The sequence below is a fragment of the Pongo abelii genome, chromosome 8 (genome assembly GCF_028885655.2).
Source record: "Pongo abelii isolate AG06213 chromosome 8, NHGRI_mPonAbe1-v2.0_pri, whole genome shotgun sequence".
Classification (NCBI taxonomy): Eukaryota; Metazoa; Chordata; class Mammalia; order Primates; family Hominidae; genus Pongo; species Pongo abelii.
In genome coordinates, this window is record NC_071993.2 from 51502578 (window position 1) to 51519335 (window position 16758).

Genomic DNA, 16758 nt, shown 5'->3' on the forward strand with positions numbered 1-16758 from the left:
AGAAGGAACATTTCTAAATGTGAGATTTCAGTTCATCATTTTTTACAAGTGATCATCTTCTAGCCTGGTGCATAGCAAGCTCTCTCCATAAATGCAAAGGTGAGTTAAATTGAGAGGAAATTTCAGCTATTACAGTTGTGTTACAATGATATTGAGCTCAACTGAGACCACTAATCCTTTCCATAAAAAGGATAGATTCTCATCCTGTCTTCAAACAATAGCTGTATTTTTATTCTCTTTGAGGCTATGTAGTATATGTAACCTGGCAATGCTAAGTTCTGTATTTTATTACCATTAACACATAAGAATGTAACTCTACACTCTATTTGCAACTTTACTCTAACTGGACTAGAGAAAGTGATTTTGAGTTGGGGAAATTCTTTTATTAAGTAATCTGGCTCATTCATATTGAAACTGACTGATGGATCAAAATTAATTACATAGATTAAAAGGAAGAAAAATCTAGAATTTTCATACTTTTAAAACATGTACTTCAGAGATGACAAAGAAAAATATGAACTCAAAACAAAATGAAGTTAAATTAAAGAGGCATTATCTGAATATTTTGCTGTGAAACCCTTGGAAAATTAAGGGTTCACCTAAAACTCCCTTCCGACTTCAACAACAGCCAGTGGTTTTTAATGAGGAAAAGTCTGACTCAGTCTACAAAGAGCTTCATAATAACTGTGACTCTACCAGAAAGAATTGTCTTGTGTGATAGTTGAGATTTACAGAAATCCCAAATAAAGTATCTGATACAAGTCCTTATATTTTCTGAGAATTTTCACAATGTTTATACTTTCTATGCACCAAAATTATTCTTTTAAAATGAAATCTGTCGTATTTTGACTCAGTCCCCGTTTACTACAGCATTTTTTCTAAATCACAAATCTCATCTTGTTACCTTCCTTTTCAAAACTCTTCAATAGCTTCCCACTGCTCAAGGGATAACATATAAACCAAGGCTCTTTATGTTGTGGACTTATTTTCCTGCCCTCAGCTCATCACTCAGCGTTCTGCTTCTAGGTTCCAAGTATTTTCTTTTTTTTATTATTATTATTAATATTATTATTATTATACTTTAGGTTTTAGGGTACATGTGCGCAATGTGCAGGTTAGTTACATATGTATACATGTGCCATGCTGGTGCGCTGCACCCACTAACTCGTCATCTAGCATTAGGTATATCTCCCAATGCTATCCCTCCCCCCTCCCCCCACCCCACAACAGTCCCCAGAGTGTGATGTTCCCCTTCCTGTGTCCATGTGTTCTCATTGTTCAATTCCCACCTATGAGTGAGAATATGCGGTGTTTGGTTTTTTGTTCTTGCGATAGTTTACTGAGAATGATGATTTCCAATTTCATCCATGTCCCTACAAAGGACATGAACTCATCATTTTTTATGGCTGCATAGTATTCCATGGTGTACATGTGCCACATTTTCTTAATCCAGTCTATCATTGTTGGACTTTTTCGCAACCTACTCATCTGACAAAGGGCTAATATCCAGAATCCACAATGAACTCAAACAAATTTACAAGAAAAAAGCAAACAACCCCATCAAAAAGTGGGTGAAGGACATGAACAGACACTTCTCAAAAGAAGACATTTATGCAGCCAAAAAACACATGAAAAAAGGTTCCAAGTATTTTCAAGTACTTGTGATTCCAACTCACGTTTCTATTACTTGAGATTCCCAGGTTGTGTCATGCCCTTTTGCCTGTGAAGGCAGCATCATGAAGTGCTGAGATCAAAGTTTCTAGACTGAACTGCTTTTATTCAAATCCTGACTCTACCAATTATCAGCTATATATCTGGGCAAATGATCAACCCATGCATCCTCAGTCTCTGCCCATGCAAAATAGAGATGCTATGTATTGATACTGTGTTATCCCACCAGGGATGCTACATGAGATGACATGGCAAATATTTAGAATTAAGCCTGACGTAAAGTAGGTAATGAAATGTACATATTATGAATTCATTAATAAATATATAATATACATCACTAAAAAAACCAAATGCAGAAAACATTTCTTTTACCTAAAGTTTGCATGTTCCACGTAGCATAATATCCACTACCTTGCAATGAATGGTCTGAGTTAAAAGTCAGAACCAGCTAATTGGAACCTGACTCTATTGTCCTGGGGTTGAATTTCCACAGTACTGTCCTATGATGGATGATTCAGGGGTCCCACCATTCTTGACAGTGATGGAGTCCCAAGCACAAGTTGTATGGTGTTCAATATCAAAGTCACTAAATGTGAGCTTCAGGAGAAAAAAGAAATGAGTTGTAAGTTGGCTTTTATCAACCTTGACATAGATAAGGCCCTTACAAATCCTTTTGTTTTAATTGTTATAATTTTGCATTTTTGTCTCATTTAATTCTCCCTTCCCCTCTACTCATTTTCCTTATTGAAGGCTCTCTTGGAAATTTTGAGAAAAGATATTTCCCTAGTTTGGGATGGCAACTCATACTAAGAAAATTAATATACTTCTCTCTAAGATGTAGAATTATCTTCTGTGTATATCTTCCCCTATGCTTAAAAAAGATATTTCACTCTTCATTAATTATAGATGCCAATGTATGTTCTCTAGTGAGAGAATGTTAGGGAAAAATAGTGATCTCATTGTAGAATCAAAGCCTTCTCTAATCACTTGCTTACTAAAAGAGCTCCATTTCCATGCAGGACAGGCTATTGTGGTTCTATGGTCTCAGAATCATTTCACCGAGTCATTATCACTCACAGTGATGGTGTACCTTTGTGGGGCTTCCAACAGCCAAGAGCGGTGGGTCAGGCTGTCGTAAGCATTTGGATAGTTGGGGCTTGTGATCACTCCACTCTCACCTGTCTGTATTCTACCACAATCTGAAATGAGATTGGTAACCCTCTCAGTAAAACAGAAGTTAAAAAAAAGAACCTGTAAAGCCACAGTAAGTAGTAATCATAGCCACCAGATTTTGTGATTAAAAACATAAAAGGGGCCGGGCTTGGTGGCTCATGCCTGCAATCCCAACACTTTGGGAGGCAAGGTGGGAGAATCACCTGAGGTCAGGAGTTTGAGACCAGCCTGGCCAACATGACGAAACCACATCTCTACTAAAAATACAAAAATTAGCTGGGCGTCGTGGCATGTGCCTGTAGTCCCAGGTACTCAGGAGGCTGAAGCAGGAGAATCGCTTGAAACAGAAGGTGGAGGCTGTAGTGAGCCAAAATTGTGCCACTGCACTCTAGTCTGGGTGACAGAACAGAACTCCATCTCAAAAAAATAAAATATATATATATATAAAATAAATGAAATTAAATAGAAGCAAAGTAAAATTGGGTAGAATGTTAGGAATAAGAAAATTCCATATAATATTAGCATTGAAAATTGAAAATTGAAAAACAAATTAATTCTGAAGCATAATATGGTCTGATGTTCAACACAAATAATACTCCTCACTAAAACCTGACTCTTTTCTTTCAATCTGATAAAAGAAAATCAACTGGCAAGATGGTTGAGTGAGTAATCAATTTCACTCCTTCCTTCAACCAGCCATTTGGTTATAACACAAAGGAATGTTAGCTAAAATCATAACTAAAATATATTTTGATTCATAGCCAACTCAATGGAAAGAAAAGCAGCTCTCCAAAATCTAGAAGCAGTAAGTGTACTCAAACTGAGAGGAGTGAAACTGAAGGAGTGACAGTCTGAGAAGCTAAAGAATGCAGGTGTGGATCCCAGGGTTGGGCTTTGAGGTTTTGGTGACCAGGCAGGAGGAGAAGATAGGGCTCTGGGTTGCCACAAAAGGAAGGACTGGAATTGGGAATTTTACATGAAGTTGGGAATCTAAACAAACTGCCATGCTAGTGAAAAGGGACTAGAAAACCTCCCATAGTGAAGGTAAGCAGTCAGGAGTAGGGATGGGTTTTCCAGCACAAACTCTGAATGTCACATATGCAAATCCAATACAAAACACTAGCAAATAATATCCATTATATGTATAAAACACACATCATAATGAAATAAGATTTGTCCCAGAAATGCAAGGATGGTTTACCAAGAGACAGAAATCTTTCATATAATTTGTCACATAACTTATGAAAAGAGAAAAAGTTGGATCATCTCAATGGATGCAGAAAATCAACTGGTAAAATCTTACACCCATTTACACTTAAAAAGATCTTTTTCACACTAAGAATGGAAGAGACTTTCTTTAACAAAAGATATTTATTGGAAGCTTAAGAGCAACCAATATATTTAACAATAAAATGTCATAGACAGTCACATCCAGGTCAGAAACAAGATGCTATCATTTTTTCTGTTCAATATTCTGATGGTGGCCCTAGCTAGTGAAATGATGCAAGAAAATGAAATGAAGTATTGTGGCTGAAAGAAAAAAGAACTAAAATTTGCAGAAGACATGATTGTTTACACGGAAAGACCAAAGAGAATCTATAGACAACATATTAAAACTAATAAGAGGATAACCAGATCTTTGGATTAAAGATACATGTATGCAAAATATAAAATTTCTAGATATCAGCCACAACCAATTAAAAAATGTAATTTAGAAAATCTCATGGATAATATCAACAAAACTAACAGCTACCTAGAAATAAGTCTAACAAAATATATAAGAAATCTTCATGAAAAAAACCATTAATCTTTATAAATAATTTTATTGAGATCTTAATTATAATTCTTATTTGTAAAAGAATACTCTGCATGGAATCCAATGTGTTCTACACCTTTATTGGTGACAAAGTGTCACCAATAAGAATAAAGCATAACCAGGGGGTTGGCTCCAAGATGGCCCAATAGGAACAGCTCCAGTCTACAGTTCGCAGCATCAGTGACTCAGAAGATGGGTGATTTCTGCATTTCTAACTGAGGTACTGGGTTCATCTCACTGGGGCTTGTCAGACAGTGGGTGCAGGACAGTGGGTGCAGTGCACTGAGTGTGAGCAGAAGCAGGGTGAGGCATCATCTCACCCAGGAAGTGCAAGGGGTCAGGGAATTCCCTTTCCTAGCCAAGGGAAGCAGTGACGGATGGCACCTGGAAAACTGGGTCACTCACACCCTAATACTGTGCTTTTCCAGTGGTCTTAGCAAACGTCACACCAGGAGATTATATCCCACACCTGGCTTGGAGGGTCCCACACCCACGGAGCCTCACTCATTGCTAGCATAGCAGTCTGAGATCCAACTGCAAGGCAGCAGCAGCAAGGCTGGAGGAGGGGTGCCCCCCATTGCTGAGGCCTGAGTAGCTAAACAAGCTTGAACTGGGTGGAGCCCACCAGAGCTCAAGGAGGCCTGCCTGCCTCTGTGGACTCCACCTCTGGGGGCAGGGCATAGCCAAACAAAAGGCAGCAGAAATCTCTGCAGACTTAAATGTCCCTGTCTGACAGCTTTGAAGTGAGTAGTGGTTCTCCTAGTACAGAGTTTGACATCTGAGAACAGACAGACGGCCTCCTCAAGTGGGTCCCTGACCCCAGAGTAGCCTAACTGGGAGGCACCCTCCAGTAGGGGCAGACTGACACCGCACACAGCCGGGTACCCCTCAGAGATGAAGATTCCAGAGGAATGATCAGGAAGCAACATTTGCTGTTCAGCAATATTTGCTGTTCTGCAGCCTCTGCTGCTGATACCCAGGCAAACAGGGTCTGGAGTGGACCTCCAGCAAACACCAACAGACCTGCAGCTGAGGGTCCTGACTGTTAGAAGGAAAACTAACAAACAGGAAGGACATCCACACCAAAACCCCATCTGTACGTCACCATCATCAAAGACCAAAGGTAGATAAAACCACAAAGATGGGGAAAAAACAGCAGAAAAGCTGAAAAGTCTAAAAATCAGAGTGTCTCTCCGCCTTCAAAGGAATGCAGCTCCTCACAAGCAACAGAACAAAATTGGATGGAGAATGACTTTGATGAGTTGAGAGAAGAAGGCTTCAGACAAACTTCTCTGAGCTAAAGGAGGAAGTTCAAACCCATCACAAAGAAGCTAAAAACCTTGAAAAAAGATTAGACGAATGGCTAACTAGAATAACGAGTGTAGCGACGTCCTTAAATGACCTGATGGAGCTGAAAACCATGGCATGAGAACTACGTGATGAATGCACAAGCTTCAGTAGCTGATTCAATCAACTGGAAGAAAGGGTATCAGTGATGGAAGATCAAATGAATGAAATAAGCAAGAAGAGAAGTTTAGAGAAAAAAGACTATAAAGAAATGAACAAAGCCTCCAAGAAATATGGGACTATGTGAAAAGACCAAATCTACGTCTGATTGGTGTACCTGAAAGTGACAAGGAGAATGGAACCAAGTTGGAAAACACTCTGCAGGATATTATCCAGGAGAACTTCCCCAACCTAGCGAGGCAGGCCAACATTCAAATTCAGGAAATACAGAGAACACCACAAAGATACTCCTTGAGAAGAGCAACTCCAAGACACATAACTGTCAGATTCACAAAAGTTGACATGAAGGAAAAAATGTTAAGGGCAGCCAGAGAGAAAGGTCGGGCTACCCACAAAGGGAAGCCCATCAGACTAACAGCTGATCTTTCAGCAGAAACTCCACAAGCCAGAAGAGAGTGGGGGCCAATATTCAACATTCTTAAAGAAAACAATTTTCAACCCAGAATTTCATATCCAGCCAAACTAAGCTTCACGAGTGAAGGAGAAATAAAATCCTTTACAGACAAGCAAATGCCAAGAGATTTTGTCACCACCAGGCCTGCCCTAAAAGAGCTCCTGAAGGAAGCACTAAACATGGAAAGGAACAACCGGTACCAGCCACTGCAAAAGCATGCCAAATTGTAAAGACTATCAATGCTAGGAAGAAACTGCATCAACTCATGAGCAAAATAACCAGCCAACATCATAATGACAGGATCAAATTCACACATAACAACATTAACTTTAAATGTAAATGGACTAAATGCTCCAATTAAAAGACACAGACTGGCAAATTGGATAAAGACTCAAGACCCATCAGTGTGCTGTATTCAGAAAAGCCATCTCACATGCAGAGACACACATAGGCTCAAAATAAAGGGATGGAGGAAGATCTACCAAGCAAATGGAAAACAAAAAAAGGCAGGGGTTGCAATCCTAGTCTCTGATAAAGCAGACTTTAAACAAACAAAGATCAAAAGAGACAAAGAAGGCCACTACATAATGGTAAAGTGATCAATTCAACAAGAAGAACTAACTATCCTAAATATATATGCACCCAATACAGATTCATAAAGCAAGTCCTTAGAGACCTACAGAGAGACTCAGACTCCCACACAATAATAATGGGAGACTTTAACACCCCGCTGTCAACATTAGACAGATCAACAAGACAGAAAGTTAACAAGGACATCCAGGAATTGAACTCAGCTCTGCACCAAGCAGACCTAATAGACATCTACAGAACTCTCCACCTCAAATCAACAGAATATACATTCTTCTCAGCACCACATCGCACTCATTCCAAAATTGACCACATATTTGGAAGTAAAGCACTCCTCAATAAATGTAAAAGAACAGAAATTATAACAAACTGTCTCTCAGACCACAGTGCAATCAAACTAGAACTCAGGATTAAGAAACTCACTCAAAACTGCTCAACTACATGGAAACTGAACAACCTACTCCTGAATGACTACTGGGTACATAACGAAATGAAGGCAGAAATAAAGATGCTCTTTGAAACCAATGAGAACAAAGACACAACATACCAGAATCTCTGGGACACATTTAAAGCAGTGTGTAGAGGGAAATTTATAGCACTAAATGCCCACAAGAGAAAGCAGGAATGATCTAAAATTGACACCCTAACATCACAACTAAAAGAACTAGAGAAGCAAGAGCAAACACATTCAAAAGCTAGCAGGAGGCAAGAAATAACTAAGATCAGAGCAGAACTGAAGGAGATAGAGACACAAAAAACCCTTCAAAAAATCAATGAATCCAGGAACTGGTTGTTTGAAAAGATCAACAAAATTAATAGACCACTAGCAAGACTAATAAAGAAGAAAAGAGAGAAGAATCAAATAGATGCAATAAAAAATGATAAAGGGGATATTACCACCAATCCCACAGAAATACAAACTACCATCAGAGAATACTATAAACACCTCTACGCAAATAAACTAGAAAATCTAGAAGAAATGGATAAATTCCTTGACAGATACACCCACCCAAAACTAAACCAGGAAGAAGCTGAATCCCTGAATAGACCAATAACAGGCTCTGAAATTGAGGCAATAATTAATAGCCTGCCAACCAAAAAAAGTCCAGGACCAGATGGATTCACAGCTGAATTCTACCAGAGGTGCAAGGAGGAGCTGGTACCATTCCTTCTGATACTATTCCAATCAATAGAAAAAGAGGGAATCCTCCCTAGCTCATCATCCTAATACCAAAGCCTGGCAGAGACACAACAAAAAAAGAGAATTTTAGACCAATATCCCTGACTAACTTTGATGCAAAAATCCTCAATAAAATACTTGCAAACCAAATCCAGCAACACATCAAAAAGCTTATCCACCATGATCAAGTGAGCTTCACCCATGGGATGCAAGGCTGGTTCAACATACGCAAATCAATAAACGTAATCCAGCGTATAAACAGAACCAAAGACAAAAACCACATGATTATCTCAATAGATGCAGAAAAGGCCTTTGACAAAATTCAACAACACTTCGTGCTAAAAACTCTCCATAAATTAGGTATTGATGGGACATATCTCAAAATCATAAGAGCTATTTATGACAAACCCATAGCCAATATCATACTGAATGGGCAAAAACTGGAAGCATTCCCTTTGAAAACTGGCACAAGACAGGGATGCCCTCTCTCCCCACTCCTATCAACATATTATTGGAAGTTCTGGCCAGGACAATCAGACAATAGAAAGAAATAAAGAATATTCAATTAGGAACAGAGGAAGTCAAATTGTCCCTGTCTGCAGATGACTTGATTGTATATTTAGAAAACCCATCATCTCAGCCCAAAATCTCCTTAAGCTGATAATCAACTCCACCAAAGTCTCAGGATACAAAATCAATGTGCAAAAATCACAAGCATTCTTATACACCAACAACAGACAAACAGAGAGTCAAATCATGAGTGAACTCCCATTCACAATTGCTTCAAAGAGAATAAAATACCTAGGAATCCAACTTACAAGGGATGTGAAGGACCTCTTCAAGGAGAACTACAAACCACTGGTCAACGAAATAAAGAGGATACAAACAAATGGAAGAGCATTCCATGCTCATGGATAGGAAGAATCAATATCATGAAAATGGCCATACTGCCCAAGGTAATTTATAGATTCAATGCCATCCCCATCAAGCTACCAATGACTTTCTTCACAGAATTGGAAAAAACTACTTTAAAGTTCATATGGAACCAAAAAAGGGCCCGCATTGCCAAGACAATCCTAAGCCAAAAGACCAAAGCTGGAGGCATCACGCTACCTGACTTCAAACTGTACTACAAAGCTACAGTAACCAAAACAGCATGGTACTGGTACCAAAACAGAGATATAGACCAACGGAACAGAACAACTTAGTTTTACTGGATACAAAATTCTTGGCTGATGGTTGTTTTGTGTAAGGAAGCTAAAGATAGGACACCAATCCCTTCTAGTTTGTAGGCTTCTGCTGAGAAATCTGATGTTAATCTGACAGATTTTCCTTTATAGGTTACCTGATGCTTTTGCCTCACAGGTCTTAAGATTCTTTCCTTTGTCTTAACTTTAGATAACCTGTTGATTACTATGTGCCTAGACTATGGTGTTTTTGAGATTAATTTCTTGGGTGTTCTTTGAGCTTCTTGTATTTGGATGTCTAGATCTCTAGCAAGGCCAGGGAAGTTTCTCTAAATTATTCCCTCAAACATGTTTTCCAAACTTTAGATTTCTCTTCTTCCTTGGGAACACACATTATTCTTAGGTTTGATTGTTTAATATAATCCCAAACTTCCTGGAGATATTGTTCATTTTTTAAATTCTTTTTTCTTTGTTTTTGTTGCATTGGGTTAATTTGAAAGCCTTGTCTTCAAGCTCTGAAGTTCTTTCTTCTACCTGTTTGATTTTATTACTGAGACTTTCCAGTGTATTTTGCACTAAGTGTGTCCTTCATTTCCAGAAGTAGTGATTGATTTTTATTTATCCTCTTTATTTCTTGGAGATTTTTCTGTCTCTATCCTGTAACATGTTTTTTATTTCTTTATGTTGGTATTTGTCTTTCCCTGGTTGACCTTCTGAATTCTTTTTTTGGCAATTCAGAGATTTTTTTTCTTGGTTTAGAACCATTGCTGCTGAGATCGTGTGGTCTTTTGGTGGTGTTAAAGAACCTTGTTTTATCAGATTACCAGAATTGTTTTTCTGGTTCCTTCTCATTTGGGTAGACTACATCAAAGGGAAGATCTGGGATGCAAGGGCTTCTGTTCAGATTCTTTTGTCCCAAAAGGGTGCTCTCTTGATGTGGTGCTCTCCCTTTTCCCCTAAGGATGCGACTTCCTGTAAGCCAAAACTCCAGTGATTGTTATTTATCTTCTGGGTCTAGCCACCCAGCGAGGCTAGCAAGCTCTGGACTCCTACTGGGGAGTGTCTGCAAAGGGTCCTGTGATGTGACCATCTTCAAGTCTCTTAGCCATGGATACCAGCACTCACTCCAGTGGAGGCAGCAGGGGAGTGGGGTGGACTCTGTGTGGCACCTCGGTTATAGTTTTGTTTAGTGCTATGGCTTTGTATTTTTTGGCCTGCAGCCAAGAGATGTCGCTTTCAAGAAAGCATCAACTGGGAGGAGCCAAGATGGCCGAATAGGAACAGCTCCGGTCTACAGCTCCCAGCGCGAGAGACGCAGAAGACGGGTGATTTCTGCATTTCCATCTGAGGTACCGTGTTCATCTCACTAGGGAGTGCCAGACAGTGGGCGCAGGTCAGTGGGTGAGTGCACTGTGTGCCAGCCAAAGCAGGGGCGAGGCATTGCCTCACTCGGGAAGCGCAAGGGGTCAGGGAGTTCCCCTTCCAGGGGTGACAGACGGCACCTGGAAAATCGGGCCACTCCCACCCGAATACTGTGCTTTTCCGACGGGCTTAGGAAACGGTGCCCCAGGAGAGTATAGCCCGCACCTGGCTCAGAGGGTCCTACGCCCACAGAGTCTCGCTGATTGCTAGCACAGCAGTCTGAGATCAAACAGCAAGTCGGCAGCGAGGCTGGGGGAGGGGCGCCCGCCATTGCACAGGCTCACTTAGGTAAACAAAGCAGCCTGGAAGCTTGAACTGGGTGGAGCCCACGACAGCTCAAGGAGGCCTGCCTGCCTCTGTAGGCTCCACCTCTGGGGGCAGGGCACAGACAAACAAAAAGACAGCAGTAACCTCTGCAGACTTAAATGTCCCTGTCTGACAGCTGTGAGGAGAGCAGTGGTTCTCCCAGCACGCAGCTGGAGATCTGAGAACGGGCTGACTGCCTCCTCAAGTGGGTCCCTGACCCCTGACCCCCGAGCAGCCTAACTGGGAAGCACCCCCCAGCAGGGGCAGACTGACACCTCACACGGCCAGCCAGGTACTCCAACAGACCTGCAGCTGAGGGTTCTGTCTGTTAGAAGGAAAACTAACAGAAAGGACATCCACACCAAAAACCCATCTGTACATCACCATCATCAAAGACCAAAAGTAGATAAAACCACAAAGATGGGGAAAAAACAGAGCAGAAAAACTGGAAACTCTAAAAACCAGAGTACCTCTCCTCCTCCAAAGGAACGCAGTTCCTCACCAGCAACGGAACAAAGCTGGACGGAGAATGACTTTGACGAGCTGAGAGAAGAAGGCTTCAGACGATCAAATTACTCCGAGCTACAGGAGGATATTCAAACCAAAGGCAAAGAAGTTGAAAACTTTGAAAAAAATTTAGAAGAATGTATAACTAGAATAACCAATACAGAGAAGTGCTTAAAGGAGCTGATGGAGCTGAAAACCAAGGCTCGAGAACTATGTGAAGAATGCAGAAGCCTCAGGAGCCGATGCAATCAAATGGAAGAAAGGGTATCAGCCCCGGAAGATGAAATGAATGAAATGAAGTGAGAAGGGAAGTTTAGAGAAAAAAGAATAAAAAGAAACGAGCAAAGCCTCCAAGAAATGTGGGACTATGTGAAAAGACCAAATCTACGTCTGATTGGTGTACCTGAAAGTGACGGGGAGAACGGAAACAAGTTGGAAAACACTCTGCAGGATATTATCCAGGAGAACTTCCCCAATCTAGCAAGGCAGGCCAACATTCAGATTCAGGAAATACAGAGAACGCCACAAAGATACTCCTCGAGAAGAGCAACTCCAAGACACATAATTGTCAGATTCACCAAAGTTGAAATGAAGGAAAAAATGTTAAAGGCAGCCAGAGAGAAAGGTCGGGTTACCCTCAAAGGGAAGCCCATCAGACTAACAGCGGATCTCTCGGCAGAAACCCTACAAGCCAGAAGAGAGTGGGGGCCAATATTCAACATTCTTAAAGAAAAGAATTTTCAACCCAGAATTTCATATCCTGCCAAACTAAGCTTCATAAGTGAAGGAGAAATAAAATACTTTACAGACAAGCAAATGCTGAGAGATTTTGTCACCACCAGCCCTGCCCTAAAAGAGCTCCTGAAGGAAGCGCTAAACATGGAAAGGCACAACCGGTACCAGCCACTGCAAAATCATACCGAAATGTAAAGAACATCGAGACTAGGAAGAGACTGCATCAACTAACGAGCAAAATATCCAGCTAACATCATAATGATAGGATCAAATTCACACATAACAATATTAACTTTAAATGTAAATGGACTAAATGCTCCAATTAAAAGACACAGACTGGCAAACTGGATAAAGACTCAAGACCCATCAGTGTGCTGTATTCAGGAAACCCATCTCACGTGCAGAGACACACATAGGCTCAAAATAAAAGGATGGAGGAAGATCTACCAAGCAAATGGAAAACAAAAAAAGGCAAGGGTTGCAATCCTAGTCTCTGATAAAACAGACTTTAAACCAACAAAGATCAAAAGAGACAAAGAAGGCCATTACATAATGGTAAAGGGATTAATTCAACAAGAAGAGCTAACTATCCTAAATATATATGCACCCAATACAGGAGCACCCAGATTCATAAAGCAAGTCCTGAGTGACCTACAAAGAGACTTAGACTCCCACACATTAATAATGGGAGACTTTAACACCCCACTATCAACATTAGACAGATCAACGAGACAGAAAGTCAACAAGGATACCCAGGAATTGAACTCAGCTCTGCACCAAGCAGACCTAATAGACATCTACAGAACTCTCCACCCCAAATCAACAGAATATACATTTTTTTCAGCACCACACCACACCTATTCCAAAATTGACCATATACTTGGAAGTAAAGCTCTCCTCAATAAATGTAAAAGAACAGAAATTGTAACAAACTGTCTCTCAGATCACAGTGCAATCAAGCTAGAACTCAGGATTAAGAATCTCACTCAAAACCACTCAACTACGTGGAAACTGAACAACCTGCTCCTGAATGACTACTGGGTACATAACAAAATGAAGGCAGAAATAAAGATGTTCTTTGAAACCAACGAGAACCAAGACACAACATACCAGAATCTCTGGGATGCATTCAAAGCAGTGTGTAGAGGGAAATTTATAGCACTAAATGCCCACAAGAGAAAGCAGGAAAGATCCAAAATTGACACCCTAACATCACAATTAAAAGAACTAGAAAAGCAAGAGCAAACACATTCAAAAGCTAGCAGAAGGCAAGAAATAACTAAAATCAGAGCAGAACTGAAGGAAATAGAGACACAAAAAACCCTTCAAAAAGTAAATGAATCCAGGAGCTGGTTTTTTGAAAGGATCAACAAAATTGATAGACCGCTAGCAAGATTAATAAAGAAAAAAAGAGAGAAGAATCAAATAGATGCAATAAAAAATGATAAAGGGGATATCACCACCGATCCCACAGAAATACAAACTACCATCAGAGAATATTACAAACACCTCTATGCAAATAAACTAGAAAATCTAGAAGAAATGGATAAATTCCTCAACACATACACCCTCCCAAGACTAAACCAGGAAGAAGTTGAATCTCTGAATAGACCAATAACAGGAGCTGAAATTGTGGCAATAATCAATAGCTTACCAACCAAAAAAAGTCCAGGTCCAGACGGATTCACAGCCGAATTCTACCAGATGTACAAGGAGGAACTGGTACCATTCCTTCTGAAACTATTCCAATCAATAGAAAAAGAGGGAATCCTCCCTAACTCATTTTATGAGGCCAGCATCATCCTGATACCAAAGCCTGGCAGAGACACAACAAAAAAAGAGAATTTTAGACCAATATCCTTGATGAACATTGATGCAAAAATCCTCAATAAAATACTGGCAAACAGAATCCAGCAGCACATCAAAAAGCTTATCCACCATGATCAAGTGGGCTTCATCCCTGGGATGCAAGGCTGGTTCAATATACGCAAATCAATAAATGTAATCCAGCATATAAACAGAACCAAAGACAAAAACCACATGATTATCTCAATAGATGCAGAAAAGGCCTTTGACAATATTCAACAACCCTTCATGCTAAAAACTCTCAATAAATTAGGAATTGATGGGACATATCTCAAAATAATAAGAGCTATTTATGACAAACCCACAGCCAATATCATACTGAATGGGCAAAAACTGGAAGCATTCCCTTTGAAAACTGGTACAAGACAGGGATGCCCTCTCTCACCACTTCTATTCAACATAGTGTTGGAAGTTCTGGCCAGGGCAATCAGGAAGGAGAAGGAAATCAAAGGTATTCAATTAGGAAAAGAGGAAGTCAAATTGTCCCTGTTTGCAGATGACATGATAGTATATATAGAAAGCCCCATTGTCTCAGCCCAAAATCTCCTTAAGCTGATAAGCAACTTCAGCAAAGTCTCAGGATACAAAATCAATGTGCAAAAATCACAAGCATTCTTATACACAAATAACAGACAAACAGAGAGCCAAATCATGAGTGAACTCCCATTCACAATTGCTTCAAAGAGAATCAAATACCTAGGAATCCAACTTACAAGGGATGTGAAAGACCTCTTCAAGGAGAACTACAAACCACTGCTCAAGGAAATAAAAGAGGATACAAACAAATGGAAGAACATTCCATGCTCATGGGTAGGAAGAATCAATATCATGAAAATGGCCATCCTTCCCAAGGTAATTTACAGATTCAATGCCATCCCCATCAAGCTACCAATGACTTTCTTCACAGAATTGGAAAAAACTACTTTAAAGTTCATATGGAACCAAAAAAGAGCCCGCATTGCCAAGTCAATCCTAAGCCAAAAGATCAAAGCTGGAGGCATCACACTACCTGACTTCAAACTATACTACAAGGCTACAGTAACCAAAACAGCATGGTACTGGTACCAAAACAGAGATATAGATCAATGGAACAGAACAGAGCCATCAGAAATAATGCCACATATCTACAAGTATCTTGTTTTTGACAAACCTGACAAAAACAAGAAATGGGGAAAGGATTCCCTATTTAATAAATGGTGCTGGGAAAACTGGCTAGCCATATGTAGAAAGCTGAAACTGGATCCCTTCCTTACACCTTATACAAAAATCAATTCAAGATGGATTAAAGACTTAAATGTTAGACCTAAAACCATAAAAACCCTAGAAGAAAACCTAGGCATTACCATTCAGGACATAGGCATGGGCAAGGACTTCATGTCTAAAACACCAAAAGCAATGGCAACAAAAGCCAAAATTGACAAATGTGATCTAATTAAACTCAAGAGCTTCTGCACAGCAAAAGAAACTACCATCAGAGTGAACAGGCAACCTACAAAATGGGAGAAAATTTTTGCAACCTACTCATCTGACAAAGGGCTAATATCCAGAATCTACAATGAACTCCAACAAATTTACAAGAAAAAAACAAACAACCCCATCAAAAAGTGGGCGAAGTACATGAACAGACACTTCTCAAAAGAAGACATTTATGCAGCCAAAAAACACATGAAAAAATGCTCACCCTCACTGGCCATCAGAGAAATGCAAATCAAAACCACAATGAGATACCATCTCACACCAGTTAGAATGGCAATCATTAAAAAGTCAGGAAACAACAGGTGCTGGAGAGGATGTGGAGAAATAGGAACACTTTTACACTGTTGGTGGGACTGTAAACTAGTTCAACCCTTGTGGAAATCAGTGTGGCGATTCCTCAGGGATCTAGAACTAGAAATTCCATTTGACCCAGCCATCCCGTTACTGGGTATATACCCAAAGGACTATAAATCATGCTGCTATAAAGACACATGCACACGTATGTTTATTGCCTCATTATTCACAATAGCAAAGACTTGGAACCAACCCAAATGTCCAACAATGATAGACTGGATTAAGAAAATGTGGCACATATACACCATGGAATACTATGCAGCCATAAAAAATGATGAGTTCACGTCCTTTGTAGGGACATGGATGAAATTGGAAATCATCATTCTCAGTAAACTATCGCAAGAACAAAAAACCAAACACCGCATATTCTCACTCATAGGTGGGAATTGAACAATGAGAACACATGGACACAGGAAGGGGAACATCACACTCTGGGGACTGTTGTGGGGTGGGGGGAGGGGGGAGGGATAGCATTGGGAGATATACCTAATGCTAGATGACGAGTTGGTGGGTGCAGCGCACCAGCATGGCACATGTATACATATGTAACTTACCT

General features: G+C 40.1%; 1 protein-coding gene and 1 pseudogene across 1 annotated transcript in view; one reads left to right on the top strand and one right to left on the bottom strand.

The window, feature by feature from the left end:
* LOC100457610 (cubilin-like) overlaps nt 1–16758 on the bottom strand; it is a 129795-nt gene that overhangs the window by 86537 nt on the left and 26500 nt on the right.
* Nucleotides 10797–16758, top strand: part of LOC100937133 (geranylgeranyl transferase type-1 subunit beta-like) — a 382799-nt pseudogene continuing 376837 nt past the window's right edge.